Here is a 21,934-nt window from a genome sequence, read left to right as displayed (position 1 = left end):
TGTGAGTTGGTTCATCATGCAGGGCTAGCTCACCTTTGATGCAGGCCATTCATCATTAGTGGCCAACCTTTAATGTTCACCGTCTATTCTGTAGGGATTATCTTTGATGTTGGTCATCCATCATGTGGGGTTCACTATCAGTGTTATTGTTTATCATGTGGATGAATGATTTGGATCTCATGTGAACGGGTTCATGGCAATAGAGAGCATATTTCCTTTTAAAATTTCATAAGTTGCTACGTCATCGTTACTTTTGAAATTTGAAAAAATTGAAAAAAATAAATTACTTTTTATTAAAAGTTACTTATAATTAAGTTTAACAATCAAACTAAGTTATATTAAGAAAAGTAACTTATTAGCTTTCATAAACTTTGAAAAGCTACGTATTTGGTAGTATCCAAATGAGATAATAAGTACTAGAAAAGGTGGTAAAGTGTTGTTTGTCCAGCAAATGTCTACAGCATGTGGACGAGCAAGGCCAAACGATGCATCACATGGGCATGGACAGAGTCACATGATGCATTTCATTTTTATTTGTGGCAATAGAAAAGGTGGTAAAGTGTTGTTTGTCCAGCAAATGTCTACAGCATGTGGACGAGCAAGGCCAAACGATGCATCACATGGGCATGGACAGAGTCACATGATGCATTTCATTTTTATTTGTGGCAATAGAAAAGGGGCCTTTTTTGTTACCTCCAATCAATCTTGATTGTTAGAGAAAGGAGCGGTACCGGCTAGCAAGGATGGCTTTTGAGTCCTGGCCCAATACGGTTTGGGCTCAGAGACTGGCATTGGGCTCATTGGTGGGTGTTACCCAAAATTTGTATCCTGATTATTAAATGAGTTCCACCCACCTGAGCCTATATTTTGCAAACATTCTACTAATTTAGCAGACCCTAATTAGTTGGGATTAGCTTAGATGCTGATGATGATGAAACCTGATTCAAGTCAAGGAAAAGGCTCATTTTGATGCATTGATAGGGCTGTCAATGGGCAGGGCTTGGGCTAGGCAAAACTAAAATTTCAATAAGCCTGGCCTGAATAGTTCAAAATCGATGCAAAAGCCAACCCCATGCCATGCCTGTTGACAGGCTTACGCATGGACCTTAAATCAAAGGACTAACCACAAGACCGCCCAACTCATATACTAACGTGATGTTTCACCAGCTCTATCGAGCTACTGTCCATGGCATGGGTTACTTATGCTTAAAAACATACACCTATTGAATAGCGCCATCGATGACACTCAAGGACAATGTGGAAATGAAAATAGCTACCGGTACTAGGGCTGTCAACGGGCTTGCCTTGGGGTTGGCTTCTGACGCAGGGATGGACATGATGAGGTTCCTCGGGATAACTACTCTGAATTCACAGAGCTTATCTGGACTCATCACAGAAATTCTTTGAATCCACGAGGAAAAATAGAAAAATAAAAATAATTCTAATAAATTCAAAAATAGCTTGATTGATGATAAAAACGAATTTACAACTCTTTAAATAGTGATATGAAACCTAGGAATTTTAGAATCAAACTCCAAGTCAAACTCCCTAAAATTTGTGACTTACTATAAATAGTATACTTACAATTTATAGACGGCCATGATTTAAAGTAGACTACATGGTTTACGGCCAAAAGTAGTAAGTGTCCAATTTGGACTAACTACTTTATTCTCCTAATTTTTCTAAGCCATTTTCATGTTGGGTACAACTCCAAAAGCTCAAAGGATCAAGAGTTATGATTGAACTAAAACTTATTATAAATAGTAAAAAAGAAATTAAAAATGACTTTCAACCGTGGATCTGATGGAATCTCGTAAATTTGGCATGAGTAACCCGGCATAGCGTGGTTGGGTGGCTAAAGTAGCTTCTCATACCCCAAAATCATATATGGTACGTCGACTAACTCATTCCAGTTTATGAGATATGTCTGTTAAAGGGTTATCCTTATCACTTCCGCCTCCTATCGGGCCTTCTCTGGTCTATCTTGGATATGAAAGTGTCCGCGACTCGTTGTACATTAACTTCGGCCCGGATTTTGAACTGTTCAGGCTGAGTTGATGGGCCAGACCAATTTAAAATTTTGATTTTGTCAAGCTCGAGCCTAGCCAACCCTAGCTAATGGTCAAGTACCTAGTCAAATTGAAGAAAAATCGTGAAAGGTGGGTAATCCATTGTGGGATCTCTGTCTTTTGTAACACCGCACGTGTCCCAACTCGCACCATTGATAGACTGTCTACCACACCCTAGTGCACCCAGCAACCTCACCCAAGTGATTTATCTTGGATGACCTTGAGACCTCTATCATAAGGATCACGTCATCGTTGGTGTCGCCATGGCGAAAACCGTGCATCAATCCAACGCTCCGTTAGTGAGATACGACACATCGAATTCATGGCCTAAATTGCGTATCATGTAACACAAGAAATTTTTATTATGCTAGGCCCATTGGACTTGAGTTCATGTGGGCCTAAAACCCACTTTCTAGAACATGAAAATTATCACAAGATAGGAAAATCACTACATGACAAATTAGGAACTAGCATATTTAAGACAATGCAGTATAAGATAAAATTGGATTCTATCCCAAAATCCATTATTAGCCGTCTCCCCATGCCTTAGAAACTAATCATGGCCCATGTCCACCTCATCTTACACATGCATCCAATACATGTCTTGATTTGTGTCACATCACTTCAAACAATCAATTGTAACACTCTACTTCATCATCCACCATGCATCACCTACAACCCACAATCCTTTTTCACCCATTAGCCAATGCATGCTTAAATTTCTTCCACCTTGGCCAATGCATGCTTAACACCATCCACCTCATCCATCCACTACCTATACCATACACCACCTTCCACCTCACTTTTAACACCAATAAGACCACATAAACTTGCCACATCATCTTGCCACCTCAACTCCCAATTCCATATATAAGAGTATGAGCTCTTTTATACTCAATTCTTTTACTATACTTAGAAAATTCTGAGATTTTAAAAGAGAATGAAAGAGAGTGGAACTAAGGTGTGGCCCACTATCAATCATAGAGGGAGTGGACCGCACATCATCATCCAACCATCCATCCATTTGAGGTGAGTCTACACCCCCTCCTTCCATCCTCCTCATCCTCCTCTTTCTTCATTTTATATTCTTTCGATGCATGTAGGGCCCATTGGTGTGGAGCCACATGTGTTCATATATTACTGTTTATGGTGGTCAGAAAGGTGGCCCACGTTAGTATGGTCTACCATGATAAACATTATTTCTACACCATTCACACGTAATCCTGTTTTTGTATCTAGATAGAAACTTGTAAAACTCGTATAAAATCAATCATGCTAAGATCTGAGTTGAAACTTGGTACTAATTTGAAACACAATATGAGCTAACTCTGTGCCAAATTTCGTAGCCATCTAACGGTCTAATCATCAGTGGCATTAACTTTACTTGGATGATGTCCAGCAATACATAGAGGGTTTCGATTTTCCAAAAAGGTGACCCATTTGTAGTCCCTTTATTAATATCAACCCAAATTAACGCAAGCTTAAAGGAATCCCTCATCTTAGCCTTACATCTAAACCTCATGTAGATATCCATGTAGGAAAGTTTCTACATGAATCACATCATTGCTTGAGCAAGAGGGAGACATCATACATATGGAGAAGGAAGAGGGCGTATAGGCTTCTCCTTCTCTCTCTCTCTCTCTCTCTCTCTCTCTCTCTCTCTCTCTCTCTCTCTCTCTCCCCTCCTTAGACATTGGGGGTATTGGCGTGTGAGTGGAGAAGGGCACGCACACCCCTTTCAAAAGGAGTGGGCGTGTGAGAGGGGTGTATTTCAAATCCCACTTAGATTGGGTTTCTCCAATTTTCCCTTTTTTGATGATATTTCTTTAAATCTAACTTGTCCATTGTGTCAGGGTCATCGAATAGAGCCGGAGTATATGATTTTCTTGATGATCTGAAATTTAGATAGGCTTATCTTGAAAATTCTCCTAACTGGTGCCAAAATGAACTTGATCTTAATTAACGATGTTCACTTAATGATCGGGTCTCAATTTTGGGAGAAATGTGTAGTCAGGATAGGCAAACAGTTGGACAAATTTTGATGGTTAATCTTTGGTGGAAAAAGCTTAAATATAAAATTTCATCTTTTGTACCAAAGGGAAGGAATTGGCTTCAACATTCAACAGTGTAGGATCATAAATCGGGGTCTAAATTTTGTATAACCTCGTAATCATATGAAACCAAAGTATGGTCCAAATTTGAGTTTCGATGGACAGCAGGAAGTGGTTAAATCGAAAGATCCACATTTATAACGAGTTAGTAAGTTTTTAAAGGATAACTTCGCGCCTAAGGAAAAGCCTACCAAAGTGGGGTTTGCATATTTCACACTTGGTTCATATTATAGGCAATCCAAGTCATTCATATGAAGAGAAATATCCTATTACGACTACCCATGAGGTTTCTTTACTAGATGGACACTAAAATCAACGGTTACGTGACTGATTTGTCAACGAGTAACTTTTACAATGATCTAAGGGCTGAAATTCGGCGTGTATGGTTAATTTATGATAAGTAGGCATGGTATAAAATTTTAGATGAAACGGATCATGGGAACCATGTGATCTATAATTCAAAGGTCTAGATTAATGGCATTTTCGTAATTATTACTGATATGAGAGTTTTGAGAAATCTAATAGTTCTACATGGTTACAGGAATGTTTCTAAGTAATTCATATCTAAATAATTATGAATAAAGAATTATTCACCAAATTAATTAAGGGAATGTACATATATCAACCAACATAATGGATAGTCAGATGACATGTTATGTCACGCCCCAAACTCGGAGACCGGGCTCACAAAATTCCCGATCGCCGAATCCGGCGCCGACAGCCTCCGTAGAACCCCATTCTCGGCTCCCAGCGCCCATTCGCCAGGTTCCGATCCTGGGATGCTACAAGGAGGATTTTGTATATCAGTTTGATTCGTAATAAGCATAACCAAAGGCATAACCCACAAACAACAACCAAAAACTCCATCACATTTCCACTATAATCAAAAACTTTACAAGTACAATGAGCATAAGGGAAATACAATGAAGATAGACCAAAACTCCAAAAGAAGATCAGCCACGCGCCCAAGCCTCAGCGCTGCTGCGATCCAACGTCACCTGCACGCAACGGTCGTGCATAAGCTTATAGAAAGCTTAGAGGGTGGTGAAAGTGTAAGCTCAAGGTGATAATGTAGTTATGCAGTATCAGAGTAATGCGGAACATGCTGATGAATGCTAAGAATCCCATTAGCCGTACCAAGGCCATGCGGTGCAAAGAATGATGTCGGCCATACCAAGGCCATGCAATGCAGAATGCAAGTCAAGCATACAAATCCTCATCTAAGTCCACATGTCAATACGGCTCAAATCTGGAATATCACCGGGGTCTAGTACACTCCAAGCCAGATTGCCGCCCCATCGCGCGCAATAAGGTGAGTGGAAAAGACCTCACTATCCGCCTGCCAATATCGGGCTCGGCTCGTCAATAGCGGACCCATTCCTCGAGCTGGTCAGACTCAGCCTAGCATTGCCCCCTACTCTCGGGCGGGTAAGGCCGCACCCCCTTCCAACCGACCACGACACGGTGGAAAGCGCAACCGTCGTAATCGGCACCCAGCGCTCATGCACCCACTCGGTCTAGACGTTGGAGCAACCTCCTGGTACCATAAGGGTTTAGGGACTTTCACCCGGGGATATCTATCGCACCCCATGTAGAACAAGATTTCGGTATCCTCCCGCCAACCACGATGCGTCTGGAGGCTATGGCCCCGATGTCGCTAGGGCGTAATAACAATATCACACAATGCAAATGCATGAATCACACTATCCCATCAAGGAATCCTGCGCGTATCGTGCGCTCATGTAGGGCAACACCCCCTGTACGAGAGCCCCTAAACAATCTGCCCGAAGGCTATGCTATGATCAGTCATTTCTCATATCAAGCATACGTATGATGCATATGATCATGAATCATGGAATTAAATATGTTATATGGGGTGGATGATGCTCATAATGAAGACGGGCCTAGACGGCCTACATATTACACATATGGGCCTATCAGTGGGCCCAAGGGAAAGTCATAATGCGGACATTTAACCACACTACACTTACAATGTGGACGTCAAACCAACATTGCTCCCAAGGCACGACTGCCACAAATATCATTTCATAAGTTATTTTGGGATCACACATTGCAATGGACCTTAGGTACATCCATTGGGCCCTTAAATACATCAAATTAGCCAAGTCATATGGGCCTTACATTCATTAAGTGGGCCACACCAATGGGCCTTATGCACATTGCAATGGCTATAACCCGGGGGCTTCAGAACATATCAAATAGGCCTAAGCTTATGGGCCTTACACGTGTCAAATGGGCCTCGACAGTTGGGCTCCATATGTACATCAAATGGGTCTACTCACCTGGGCCTTATATGTATCAAATGGGCCTCACCAATTGGGCCCCATGTGCACATCAAATGGGCCTCAACTCATTGGCCCCATTACCTTAAATGGGCCTCGACCCATGGGCCCCTAATACATTAAATGGGCCTCGACCCATGGGCCTTTTATATACATCAAAGTGGGCTTCAACCATGGGTCACAAGTACTGAGGTGGGCCTCAATCACGGGCCTCAACATTAGTAAAAAAATATATACATATAATATAGTATATAATATGTATATAGTATATAATATATATACATAATGCATATATATAATATTATATGAAATATGATATTATATATATATATATATATACACACACACACACGCACACATCACAGTGGGCCCACACACTCATCACAGTGGGCCCACACATTCATCACAGTGGCTCCACGTCCACCGTCCAGGCGGACGGTGAGACTAAAGCACTTACATCACTGTGGGCTCCATGTGGGGCCCACCATAATGTTTATATTCCATCCAGGCCGTTGATAAGGTCACCTGGACCCAGGTGAAGGGTGGACACAAATTTCACCTTGATCCCAAACTTCTGTGGGCCCAGAAAAGGCTTCTAGGGTGGAGTTCAATTCACACTGTTTCCTACGGTGTGGGCCACCTGAGTCTTGGATCGAGCTGATTTTTGGGGTGGGCCCACGTCAGGTAGGGGCCCACCATATGAACGGTTTAGATAGCATATAGACATCAAGGTGGGGCCCACGGCTACAGCCGTGCTGGGCTGCTGGTACGCCCGTCCGCCCGGACGCTGGCGTGCGCAGGCAGCGCTGCTGCACCTCTGACGCAGCAGCAGCAGCAGCTGCTGTTTGGATTTTTATGTGTGATGTTTGATTTTTTTAAGGATTTTGCAGGTGGGGTCCACCTCTTGCAGATCTGCTCCGTCCAATGGTTCTTCTTACCTCACGACAGTCAAAACAAGCCCAATATTGGGCCTGTTTCAGAGTATAGAAGTGTTAGAGGGTGTTTTAATGGTGAACGCATTGTTTGCCATGCTATGGCCCGCCTGGAAGTCTGATCGGTCCCATCTTTGGGCTCAACGCCTAAAAAGAGCTTGGGAAGGGAATGGATGGTGTGGATTTAATACATACATCAAGGTGGGGCCTACATAAGTGGACCACCTCATTGGCTTGAAACCAAGGTAACCATTTTGCATCCTCCAACAGAAACGTCCAGCGTCAGTGGACGCTGGACTTTGTAAATACATTAGAGGTGGGCCCTGCTTAGGTGGGCCACCAAGTGATGTTAATGGATGGCACGAGTACTACACATATAAGGTGGGCCCCACTTATAAACGGGCCGAATAAAATACCTACTTCATGGTGGGGTCCAACCTGATGGCCCACACAGCTTCACCATCAAGACCACAAAGAAAATAGAAATAAATAATAGAAAAAGTAAATAAAAGAAAAAAAGGGAGAGAGATAGAGAGTGAGACCGTGTGATGGAGGGACCCCGGCACTATGGGCCCTCCCTTGCACTAAATCATACATCAAGTGGGTCCCATTTTATGTGGCCCATTAAAATTAAATCCAACGGTGGAGATCCCTTCTCCACCAAATTAAACGGTCTAGATGACCCTAAACATACAAGAAAATAAACATCATGATGGGGTCCATGGAGAATGGCCCCATCATGGAATGATCATGATGATCCAAGTGGGCCATCGGCCACATCTTAGGGTCCAAAGTGAGATCCAAACCATTGATCGGTTGGCCTCACTTGGCCCATCTTAAAAATATGAAAATCTACCCTATCAAGGCACCCACCACTTGATCTTCTTGCTCCATTGGCTTCCTTAGTTCCTTGAGCTCCTCTTTGATGGTGGAAGATGAGAAATGGATGGTTGAGATGAGAGATGAAGGGGTAGGAGATGGGCCACACTTGAAACTTGGGAGAAAATGGGAGAGGGTTTTATACGTATGGTGCTCTCTCTTGGATTTGGATTTTTTTGAAAAAAATGAATAAGAGAGATAGTTGTAAAGGGAGGGAGAGAGAGAGAAAGAGATGGGTGATGGAGTGATGGGGGATGGTTTGGGTTGAAAATTGTGAAAAGGTGTATGGTTGTTGTTGAAATTTGGAAAAGAGGAGTGGTGAGGTGGAAAGAATGGTGGACTTTTGAAAAAGGTGGAGATGGGTTGATGTACTTGAGGTATGGGATGCTTTAATGGTTGATTGATGGGACTAATTGTAGAGATTCCCTCGAAATCCGCAACGCGCGGTGTTTCTTCGGAATAAACGCTGATCGGCATCTTCTTGCCTGGGTATCGGTTCAGTGCGCAAGTCACGGCGTTGGAACCGCGGTGACGACGCGGTCGCTATGATATAACTTTCGGACCAAGCCGACGTCGGTGCGCGGGACCTGACTTAGGATCGTGCGCAAACACCGAATACGGTGCGAAGGTTGCCGAAATTCGACCGGAAAGACCGCGGAAGCCTACGGAGCGGTACGGTCTAGGATACGGGGCTTACATGTTAAGAATAGAAAAAACTTGATGGTTACTACCATGATCATGTATATAAATGGGTGTACGGTCAGTTTTGTAACTGGATGATCACAAGTGGGTTTTTGGAGTGATCAAGAGGCAAAACGTGTGTACCGTTAGATTAAAGTAAATCGTTCACATGTGTAAGTTTCTCGGATTGTAGTTTTGATGGTGGGTTAAGTATATTCATACGTAGTGAACAAGATGAACGGATCGGAATCTCAATTCAATGTATATGAGCAGATGGAGAGATCAAGTAGCTAGTTTACTATAGTCAAGTGGTCCAAACTCATAGTGGACGGTTAGATATCTTTACCTAGCGGTGAATAGTTAACTGAACGGTCGGTTATGATGGACAAATGAGAATACTTAAGTATATGATAATCCTATCTTAAAATCAATAGTCAGATGGCTTAATCTATGCATGGAGATTATTTCCAATGGTCAGATTCGTGTTGGAGAATAGATGTAAGGTTAGGATAGTTAGATTGGTATCGTACACATATACATAATAAGTTAAATTTTATGGTAACACTCGAGAACTTTCAATACTCGTTTATTGAAAAGTTTGGGGTGTTACAATATTGGTCCGTATGATAGTATTTGGGCCCTCATGTTGGTCCTTAGGCTTGTATAAAAGACCAGATGAGTTGGGGTATTTATATGCCTTTGTGATTATGCACTTGGTTGTGTGGGCTTTCATGGTGATGTATTTCATGAACAGGTGTTTTGTATGGTGGTTACGTGAAGGCTAATTTGGCAATATGGTTTATGCTGAGGCCTTGTGATGGCCTAAGTATTGATATTATTAGGGGTGCACATGGTTCGGTTTGGTCCGGTTCTAGGGTGAAACCGGAACCAAACCGTTCCTAACGATTCCAGGAAATTTGGAACCGGAACCGAACCGTTGGCACCCTAGAACCAAACCGGAACCAAACCGTTAAAACCGGTTCGGTTCCGGATTGGTTCCACGGTTCTTGGCTTTTTATAATCCAACCTAATTGCAAGCCCATGTCCATCCATGTTGTGGTCCATTTGATGAATGGTTTAGATGTTGTATAAAGTGTTCAAAAATACATTTACGAAAATAATTATTCTAAAGAAAATAATTATAAGGTGTGCAAAAATACATCGGTTCGGTTCAAGGTTTGGTTCCACGGTTCGGTTCTACGGATCGGATCCACGGTTTGGTTCTACGGATCAGTTCATGGTTCGGCTCGGTTCTACATACCCCCAAACTGAGAACCGAACCGATGTCACCGATTCTTTGATTTTTAGAACCGGAACTGGAACCGGTGCACTCTAGAACTGGACCAAACCAGACCATTTGGTCAGTTCCGGTCCGGTTCTACGGTTCTACCGGTTAAATGTGCACCCCTAGATATTATTGATGAGTTTTGAGAAGGGTACACTATGGCCACCCCGGGCTTAGATCTCGATATTGGAGATACCTAACCTCCAATGAACCCGCTAAGATTAGCAAATCGGATCCTCTTCTATCATGTGTCAAGTGGGGGTGAGTACAGTAGGATGGTTCCAAGAGTCCTTTCCACTGCCAGGACCGGAAAGGGAAGAGGTGTGACGACCCTACTTACCATCGTGTGCCGGGTCGAGGTGAGTGGTATTCCGACTGTTGAGGCCGGGTAGGGTGAAACAATTCAGGGTCCCCCATTGTTAAGCTGATGGTTAGATGGGTAGGCGTTGACATGCCCAATACTTTGCTTTTTGAAATTGTTGTCCCACTCTTATGTAAGAATGATGGTTTACCTATGTGTGGTATGTTTGTGATTTCTGGTGGAGATATACTAGCAGATGATGATGGATGTTGTCACACTCTTATGTAAGGATAGTGGATTACCCCTGTGTGGTATGTTTGTGGTTCCTAGTGGATATGTATTATGTGTTGTGGAGATATACTCACAGAAATGAGGGATGTTTAGCATTTAACTCATGAATTCATTCATCCAGTATTCACTCAGGCTGATAGTATGCAAATAAATCATTATGTGAGCCTTCACAATGGCTACGATTTCGATAATGTATAGGACTAACTTAAGATCAAGAGTTTATCACATTGAGTCTAACTATCCAAATCAGGTATGAGACTGGTTTAGATAGAAGTCACTTATGATGAATCTCACAGCTTGCGATACTGCGTGCTATCATTCCGACTCCACACGCCAGCTTTGCCATTGCATTTTCATCGTATGCCCTATAGTAGAATATGGAATTTGATTATCTTATACATGATGATTAGATATTCTCATGATGCATGGTCACTCGTTGAGTGACATGCCTAACATTGATGTCATGTTCATGATAACCTGTGTAGTTATACAAGATCTTGATGGATAACCTGCTCGCCTATGATAACATGCTCGATTGATAATGTGCCTATGATTTTTTTGGATGTCTTTATGGGAGTGCTCTAATAAGTCATGTCTTACTCCCAGCACGCAGTAGACTTATGAGTTATGGTTTACTCATACAGATGACTTATGATTTTTTAGGATGAATGCAAGAGCTGTTGGAGTTTGCCATTGTTTCCTTCATTACTGTTGAGTTGGTGCACCATATTATGTGTGATATGTTGAACAGGTTCTTTTTTGGATATGCGTTGATACCATGTACAAAATGTGTAACCGCCTAATCAAATTAACCGTTCAGAGAAAAATTTCATCTGCCATGAGTTGGGTTTAGTGTTCGGGAAGTTCGCTAATCGTTCACCAAGTCCGGTAAGTGGTGAGGAAGTTCTCCAACCAGAGTTTGAGACTTGGGAAGTAGTAGTGCCCGAGTTCCGAATTTGGGGCATGACATCCATGTTGGTTCTTGGTAGGTGGATTGACTGGTAGGGATGTCAATGGGCTAGGCCCATCCAAGAAAAATCAAAATTTTGATTAGTTCAAATAGTTCGAAATTCAGGCCAAAGTTGACCCGGGTCCCTCTTAACAGTCCAATTTAACAATGATTTGGATCATGCATGGTTCTAAAACTCAGCTCAGTTAACTCTTCGCGATGAGATTTTGAGCTGAGTCACTGAGCAACTCACTTGTGGGATGGGCCTGAATCCCAACTTGGTCAAACTAAGAGTTATCTGAGTCACAGAGTAGTCACAACTCACTTGGTTGGTCCAGCCAACCATTTACAATAAAAATAAGGATCCTTGAGTGGGTTAGTACATGGTGCACCATGCCTAATTTTACCAAAATTTGCCACAAAATTCTTAAGGAGTTTCAATTTTTCGAAATAATGCCCACAGGAATAAAAAAGACAGTGAAATGTCTTTCGAAGAATAAAATAACAAAATTGCACTCATCCATTTTTCTTCTCCTCCTCCTTTTTATTTTATTTAAGTGATAAAGTCAAGATTTGTGGAGCTCATGTATACTTGTATGATGTTCAACCGGTCCAATATATGAATCATATCATGAAGATCGTAAGATTGGAAATTTTTATCTGTTCTTACCAAAAGATGGGCCACACCATAGAAAATAATATACATTGCCAAAAACATTCAAATTCACATCTAACCCATCTTATGATTTGATCATCGACCAGATTTTTTGTTCAATTGATCATCAAGGTGGGGTGCATATTTTAGGGGTTGGAAGTCATATACTTACCAAGAGGATTTAGAATTCTCAAATTTATTACTTTTTAAATAACTAAATAAATAAGCATATGAGGATAATTTAGTACTTCTATTCTCTAAGAATCACTGCCTCATAAATTCAAATCGTAAGGCATTATTTGCTAAAATCAGCATTTTAGAGGAATTTTGGAGTAAAGGTCCTTGTTAATATTTTGTTTTTGACATTTTTCTGGAAAAATTCATCACGATTCCAACATTTACCAAAGAATTACTCTACACAATAAAAAATACATGGATAGTGCTTTCTGAGTAAGGGAAGTTAATTACCAAATACCTTTTTATATTGTTTTTCTAAAAATAAAAAATAAATAAAGTAGAAACTTTTAGACCTCACATGGTATTGATATCACATCCAACCCTTCAAACAAATACACCCATCCATGTTAACCTCGTTAACCAATAATCTTTCTGATCAAATCATCAAATGGGTTGCACGTGAATTTTGTTTCAAGTTGTATATTATTTTTTATATTGTGGCTCATCTTATGCTTAGATTGATCCTTCTTTTTTTTTTTTGTTATTCTGAATCTCATGGCAGATTACATTTATTAATGGAAGGGTGGGATATGATATAAATATCACATGACCCCTATAATTCTCCAATTTACGACTTTCTATGGAGGAAAAAAAAAAGAAAGATATACAATGGGTATTATGTTAATTTCTGCACTTAAAAATCAATTCCTGACATTTCGTTTCGTAGAGGCATTATTTGTGAGGAATAAAAATTCCTATGGGGAACGCTAGTTTATTCTAATTTAATTGGATTTATTTTTTTTTTACTGCAAAATACCTCAAAGATTTAGATTTACCAAATAGTGCCTCAAGAATAGGGTTGTACATCGAGCCGAGTCGAGTCAAGGTGGGCCAAGCTTGGCTTGACTCGTCCATGCTATCCTCGAGTTCGAGCTCGAGCTCAACATTGAAGCTTGGCTTGTTTGCCAAAACTTTCGAGTCGAGTTCAAGTCGAGTTGAGTTTACCTCGGTAGGGTAAGGGAAAGAAAAAAAGGGAATGGGGACAGGTAGGGTCGGATAGGGTTTTTTGGTAAAAACTTTTAAGTTTTAACTTCTTTTTATTTTAAAAACTTTTATATATATATATATATATATATAATATATGTATAATATATATATTATTAAAATATATTACTCGAGCCGAGTCGAGCTTCGAGTTGAGTCGAGTTGAAATACACCATGGTCAAACTTGGCTTGAACTCAACTTGAGCTTTAGTAAACAAGCTTAACTCGCCTTGAGTTGGCCTTTCAAGCCAAGTCAATCCAAGCTGAGTCGAGTAAGCTTTTCGAGCTAGCTTGACTCGTGTACAGCCCTACTCAGGAATTGATATACCTTGGTAGTGCTTTTTTAGAGGAGTATTACATTACTACCCTCATTTAGTTTTTTCTTTACAATAAAGTGGAGAATCAAAAATTATTTTTAGAAACAAAATTAAAAAGTTAGGCTTGTTTGGTTGCCACTTAAAAATGAGTTCATCTCATTTTAATTAAATGTGAAATCCTAATTTATGACAAATGTTAAAACATCAGAGTGATTTGTAATTCAAGTGTGCTACACCGAGTGAAAAAGTTTGTAGGGTGAGTGTTGTCCCATATATAGGTTTTAATTGTATTGTCCTCCAGAAATATGAACGGAATTGATTTTTAGGCCCTAATCTTAACATGCAGTGTGACACTTGGTGGTTGAGTGAATTTAACATAAACACCATGGTGAGCCTACCTAAGCCAGAAATCCCTTCCCTCAAAAGCAACTAAAACTTAAAATTTGAAATTAATTTTTATACTCTATCGGCCGAGCTAGGCCGCAAGGTTTTGGATGTCTAAGTCTAAGCCCATCCTGATTTAGAAACATGCCTGAAAGTTAAGCTCGAGCCTAACCCTTGGGCCTCAGAGTCCCGCCCAAGCTCGGCCCAAGCCCAGAAGCCGGATCGCCAGGCCAGGCCAACCCATTGACACCCCTACTCACTATAATGTTTATTTGCAATCCAACCTGTTGATAAGGTCACAGAATTTTGGATGAAAGAAAAAAACAAAGCAAAGATCAGCTTGATACAAAACTTTTGTGGCCCACAACAAGTTTTAAATAGTCATCACCACTATTTCCTGTTGTATGGCCCACATCTCCTTCATTTTTAGGTTCATGTCTTAAAATGAGCTGGCAAAATATATATATCAATGGCATGGATATACAATATATACATCAAGGTAAGCTCTAAATGGCCCATCGTGTTGGTTGTGGCAGGGGCGCACTTAATCTGCCAAAGTGGAGGGAAATTAATTAAAGTAACTCTTAATTATGATGTAATAAAGGCGTTAATCTCAGCAATTGAAGTCATTATTTATTTAGACATATGTGCACTTTTTGAATTTTTTTAAGAACGAAAAATGCTCTTTTATCAGTTGTCCCTTTATACAACGGTATTTTTTTGCGGAAGTCGAGAGGGCCTTTTGAGAATGGCGATGTAGGCTTTACTAAATCAACGATTGGGGTCACTCTTCGGCCGATATAATCCGTTCACTTTAATCGAACAACTGTGAACCCGCAATAGAGTCATTTCAAAGTTTTTTGGAGTTGTATGTAGCCCACAACTGTATTAATGTTGTGAGTTAATTCTAAAATGTTTCGTCTAGTGTGGTCCATTGGTGATGAGTTTTACTGTAAAAATTGAGCAAATGAAATGAAATATAAAATTCCTTTTATGTGGATCACTTGGATCTGCTATAGGATGATCCAATGGACCCCATACAAGATGTGGGATGAGTTCAATGGGCGGGTCCCTTGCACAGGAAGGTCATTTAGCATTCTCTCTTCTTTTTTTCTTCATTTTTTTAATGGGAGGGGACCATTTGGCTGTTAAGACTATTGCCACCTTAGTGAGACCTACTTTGATGAGCTTCTGCCTAAAACTGGGCATCAAGTTGAGTCGGACCGAGTTAGGGCTGGCCAAACTTGATCTGGTTTTGAAATAGGCTTGACTCGAACTCAACTTGACTCGTTACCGAGTCTAGCATGCCTGACCCGATCCAAGTCCGGGTTTGGCCTGGACTGATCTGGATCGAGTCTAACTCATCAGAAATACCAAGTCAGGTTGAGTTGGGCACCGAGTCGGACTGAGTCGCCAGGTTGGGTTACTAGGGCAAGGGCTTGGGATCAAACACTTGACCTGAAGGCTAAACCCAAGATTAAAAATCTAGCCCTAGGATGTTCAGACTATGCTGGTGGTGAATGCCTCGGTGCAATCATTAAGTGGCTCACTCCTGTACAAAAAGAATGAATGGTTTAAAAGTCATCGATGACATACATGGTTTAAAATATAGGCCTCTTAAAATTACTTCTTTCCTCTCTCATAGATATTTCAATGATCAAAATCATATGTATGAAACAAACCTACATTTTTCGACTACTTCTCTTTTCCTTTCCCATTTAGTGGTATGAGATTAGTCATGTAAAAATTAAAATGTGCCTAGTTGCATTTGTCATATGTTGCAATGCAAAGAAGACCCCTCCTAAAGCTGGGTATCAAGTTGAGTTGGACCAAATTAGGGGTGACCCGGCCCAATCTGGTTTTGAAATCAAAGTAAATAAACCATATCTATAAAATGAATAAAGTAAATAAACATTATAAAAAATCAAAAGTATGATAAGAATCTCATATGGAGTTCCACATATAAACCAATAAGCCATCATTCATTCAATATCCTTTATATGATGAATGCCTTTGTGGCATGTAACCCGAGTAGCCTTGTCTATAATAGTAACCTCCTCTTCCACCTTCGTCGCCAGAATCATCCTTTGGTTCTCTTTTTACGGCTTGAACTGCAGGAGAACTCTGGACTGATCGGTCTGAGTTAGAGATGTCTAAAAGATGGTTGTTTACCTTTGCTCAATCGAATGGTGGAGATGCATTTCCATCATCCTCATTCATAGATTTAACAAGTTTTTTCAGCCTCTTTTTATGATGTGATTTGTACACAAAAATTGTCCGTGCACCCACTGTGCACCATACCATGAATTGGGTCAAATAGGGTTTGACTTGACCTCTTTTAGAAAAAGAGAGATTTCTCTCTCCTTCATTTTGTTTTCACACTAGTGGACGGACAACGTCTGTTTATTTAAAATCGGGCCCACCACCTTCAACTGTACAGATGATTAGAACCATCCATCTTATCGGCCACTCAGACCCGACCAGGACCCCAAAAAGAGAGATTTCTCTCTCTCTCCCTTTTTTTTCGCATACCTTTTAAACTGGTAACGCCCGTTTGCATCGGTTGAGGCCCACCATTTGGAGTCGTTGAGGAGATCAAAACCATTTAATCTTGTAGAGAATTAAAATCCAACCAAACCCCACCTAGTTTTGCACCCTGGAACACATGCATGCACACATTTTTCACTGTAAGTAGGTGTTGCATGTGGTTGAAATTTCGAAAATGGAAACTATTTCGGTTCCACATTGGCAATGCAAGAGGATTCTTCTCCTACTATCTCAACCATCCATTGGAGTTAATCTCAGCTGTTTAAAACCACGAAACACGGATTGCCAGCTGTTCAAATAAAAGATCCGTTAGAGAGATGGGAGCCCTATATTGAATCTTGACATCCACTCTTGATCCAATAGTCTAGGATTGTTATGGCGATGCTATTAGAGGAAGAGGATCAAACAACAACATTTTCTTCTCCATTCCTTGCAACCGCGATCAAAAACTAGCTGATTCGTTCTTCCCTTCTAACCCACAAACCCAACCCTCTCCAACCTTCAAAAATCCACGTCTATAAGCTCTTATGAAGCTATCTGGACCACCCACAACAATCAGAACTCCAAGATCCATGGTGGAGTAAAAAAATGCCATTGGAGCTTGATGTCTTCCCTGACAAACCTCGGCTGCTAATCTGTTAATGGCCGTGTTTTGGGTGTAGTTGAATGAAATGAGAGAAAGGAAGATGAGGAGAAGAAGAATGAAGCAAAAAAATAAAATAAAAAATAAAAATAAAAAATAATAAGAAAAGGAGAAAGGAATGAGGAAGGTGAGTTGTTGCTCGCGGTGTGATGCCACACTCTTGCCGAGTCAAGTCAAGTCTCGGTTGAGTCCGGACTCCAAGAATTTCAGGGGGAGAAAGAGGGAAGTAGGAGAGGTATAACATAGATATAGAGAAGAAGGAGAGCTATCGAGTTAGATCTTTGCACCCTTCGAGTCAATGATGCACCAAGTCGACTCACTGTCGAGTCATTAGGTTGGGTCCGAATTTGCTGGATGTGTTTGGCAGAAAGAAAGGTGGAAGACAAAAGATGAAGAATGAAGAAAGAAAGAAGAAGAGAATGAATAAAAGAAAGATGGGATTAGGGTTAGTGTAGTTGTCGTGTCGACTCTGCTCGACCGAGATTGAGTCAGGCCGGGTTTGGCGGCCATTGCTGGACGTTTTCCAGTAGGAAGAAGGAAAAGAAAGAGATTGGAAGAGAGAAGAGAGTGGGAGGTCGGACAACAGCCGCTCTCTGAGTCCGAGTACTGGGTTAGGTTTAGTGGTTTGTAACCCAACTCGCTGCCGAGTTAACTTAGCTATCATTCTAGTGAGTTCAGGTCGGGCTTTGTCTGAGCCCGAAGATTGATGGACTTCTATTAGAAGAATGAAGGAGAAGATGGAAAGAAATAAAAGAGGAAGAAAGAAAAGTGGGGAGTTAAGGTGTGGCTGAGTTTGACACCAATTTAACTCAGCGATTTTCGTTGAGTCAAAACCCCCCTATTGAAACCGAGTTGGGCTACTTCAGGATAATAGATCTAGTGTGGAATTCCATCTTAGTTCTTCTTCTAGCGGGCTGGTTTTATGCTCCCTGTTGAGCTCAGTTCAGGTCCAAGTTGTGTGGGGTCGAGTTGTCATTGCTTGCATTAACTCGTTGTTGAGTTGAATCATTCTAAGCTCATTGAGTTAGTAGTGAGTGAGTTGGGATTTGAGGGCTGATTCAGTCCAGCATTCCAACAAATGCTCGTGGAGATCCAACAACATTTGGGTGACTCGTTGAGTTTGGTTCGAGTTGAGAGCGAGTCGAGCTTGTGGGTTGAACCAAGTCATTGTAGGTGAGTCATTTTTCATTTCCTTTCACAAATCAGATTCATTACTAATTACTTTTATTATTAATATCATTATTAGTTATTTGATGTTAGTGGTTAATGTCATTTTATTACTATTGATTAAGATTATAATTGATATTATAAATTTATATTAGATTGTTGTATTAACTAGAATTATTATTATTACCACCATCGATTATAACTTCTATTTTTAATTTTCATACCTTGCACAACTTAGATTTCAGAATTCGTAAAATGACTAACCCTAAATCTAAATTGTAGATCAAAGCCCAATGTTAAGATCTTAATCGTAAATGGTATATGTAACTTTGATCTAACCATACAATTGTACAATTCATGGTAAGATTTGAGTCTAAGGGTGCACGCACCTCCTAACCACAATAGTAGACTATTCGAATCATAAGATGATGACTTTCTTCCTTGGACTTTTCGCTTTCATGCACTAATTAAAAAGAAATTGACCAAAGTTGACGGTGTCTTAGCGATTTCCCTAACAGCTTTTAGTAGTTGGCGAACCACAGCAATCCATCGGCAAACGCAACCATTGCATCCTTGTTTTGAATGCACTACCAAAAAAGTTGCTTTATAAGACCCACCGAAACGTGTATGTTTTATCTAACTCCATCCATTTTAGTAACTCATTTCAGAGCATGAGCTAAAAAAAATGAAGTAGATCAAAGGCCAAAGTGGACCACACCATAAGAAATAATGAATATTAACTATCTACTGTTGATATGTGATGTGGTCCACTTGGGCTTTCGATTTCCTTCCCTTTTAAGAACATACCTTAAAACTATTTTTTAAAATAAATGGATGGTGCAGATAAATCACATATATCAGAGTGGGCCCCACGGATCCCTGACATGACTTTCCAGGCTCTAACCCGTGGGGCGGAAGCGGAGTGGCTTGTGTACCACAGACCACCACCCTGGGTGCTGTGTTGACGTCACCAAGTTCTGTGGGCCCCATATTAAGGTATAAGTTATATCCAAACCGTTCCTCTACCTGGGGAGCTCGTTGTAACGCTCGAAACCGAAATTAAGACATCCAAAAATCAAATGGACCACGCTGTAAAAACCAGTGTGGGATTAAACATCTCCCATTGAAACTCTTTTGGGGTCATAGAAATTTTGGATCAAATGTGATATTTGTTTTTCCTCTTCGTCGTTTGTGTTAACTTATGAATAAATTGGATGTAAAATAAACATTATAGTGGGCTCTATGAATGTTTCAATGGTGAGAATCATTGTCTTCACTTTTATTTGTGGTGTGGTCCACTTGAGATTTTTTTATGACTCAGTTTCGGGATCAAGATCTAAAATGATCTCGCCAAATGGATGAACGGTGTGGATATGATAAATACATCACTGTGAGGCCCACGTAACTTTGATCTCCTTTGAACCGTTCGTACCACTCGGACCGTCTGCGCTCGTCTTCAAACGACACATTCCCACATCACCAGCTAGGTTGCCGTCGGGGCAGGGGAAGTTAAAAAAAAAAAACCTTTCCCATTCCCCCCTCTGACGATCTCCACCCCCGATTCTCCACTCATCTCTCTCCTCGCCCCTACCTTCTCTCTCTATCTCTTTGTTTGATCTAAAGGAGGGAGACAAAACCCTAACCCTATCACAACCACGCCCCCATGAAATCTAGTCGCCGGATTCTATCCAGAGACGAGAAATCCAGCCAACGAACATCGAATCCAACAAATTTCCTTTGTAAGTATCTGGTCTGAGATCTTTTGGGTTCTTCTATTTCGTTGGTGCATTTTCCCTGTTTTGGATTTTTTTTTTTCTTTTTTGTACAATTATGGACTGAAGTAATTGAAAATCTTGTACAGAGATTCATTGGGATTTAAACAGAATCCCCATTTTAGATTAATACTCCTTATATTCCAACCAGGCCCTAACCATTTTTTTTTTTTCATTTGTTTCATGTAGGTGTTGGAGATTAATGCTAATCCTCACAGATACTTGCGAAATCTTGCTCGATTTCAGCCATGAATCGGCTAAAATCATCTACAAATGCATCAAAACAAGTTGCTGAAAATCTGAACTCGCAGGTGAGAAACCTTTACCTGTGATGATTTTCTATGTATTTTTATTTTTTTATTAATGTCAAATTTCCTTTACTTTCTATGTATTAATGTCAATTTCCAAATTTGAGGAATTCAGGGTATAGAATGGCTTTCAGTTCTTTTTTGTCTTTTGTTTTTTGTTTTTTGTTTGTTGTTTTTTTAAATGGGAGTTGAGGCTTTTGAATTGTGATGCATACCAAATGTTTGACAAAATGCCAAAGGAGACGTGCATACCAGATGTTTGACTCATTACATGTCTTTGCCATTTACCAAAAATGTAAGTTTCACTATCTAGAGTCAAGCATTCATTTGGAATATTTTCTCATAGATTTTACTGTGGACACTTGTTTCATATTAAGAGAAAATATCAGGTTTATAGGCCATCTACCATTATTCAGTGTCTTTCCAGGTGATTAATGAAACTCTATGGATGGCGAATATTATCAATGGGGTATGGAGAAAAGATTGAAGGTATTTGTGATGGTTTATAAGCTTCAGAGATGCAATGTATATCATTGGATGCATGTGAATAAGTGTGTTACTGATCCTGCCTAAATCTGATAGAAGTCATAAAATTTTAACGATACTTCAGAGATGCAATGTATATCATTGGTGCATGCATATGTAGACGCCTGGTTTTTTGTTGTTCCTTCACATGGGTAAGGTTCCTTGTTTGTTTGATTTTTTTTTTTTAGTTCTGTCTTCACAGGGCTAAGGTTCCCTGTTTGTTTGATTAGAGTACCCATTAAAAAGAGAAAGAGCAAAGTATATGCAAAAAAATGCTCAGCATTTGCTCCCTCCATATGCTCGTAGGTGTCTTATGCTTACATCATCTGAAATTTCTTGTGGTTTCTACTTAATTTTTGCTGCAATCAGTTGTTTGAGTTGCTGTAATACTAATATCACATGGGCAGAATAGTCGATCGTCCTAGTTGGGTTAGCATATGAAAAGGGAAGATGCTCTGTAAGATGTCATGAGCATTTTCATGCTAGTCTCTTGCTATTGTCTTGTCATCATGTCTAAGAAAATGTAGTCCTCAGGAGAAGCTCTGCATTCTGCTGAGCCTCAATTTCCTTGTCTTTGTCATCCTCTACGACATT

General features: G+C 40.4%; 1 long non-coding RNA gene across 1 annotated transcript; it reads left to right on the top strand.

The window, feature by feature from the left end:
• The first annotated feature begins 20,306 nt into the window (after window positions 1–20,306).
• Window positions 20,307–21,926, top strand: LOC131220626 (uncharacterized). Its single transcript, XR_009158737.1, has 3 exons — window positions 20,307–20,474; window positions 20,697–20,818; window positions 21,243–21,926. It is a non-coding gene; the product is annotated as an uncharacterized LOC131220626 (long non-coding RNA).
• The last annotated feature ends 8 nt before the right edge of the window (window positions 21,927–21,934 follow it).

The sequence above is a fragment of the Magnolia sinica genome, chromosome 12 (assembly GCF_029962835.1).
Source record: "Magnolia sinica isolate HGM2019 chromosome 12, MsV1, whole genome shotgun sequence".
NCBI lineage: Eukaryota > Viridiplantae > Streptophyta > Magnoliopsida > Magnoliales > Magnoliaceae > Magnolia > Magnolia sinica.
This window is presented reverse-complemented; position numbering and strand designations above follow the sequence as displayed.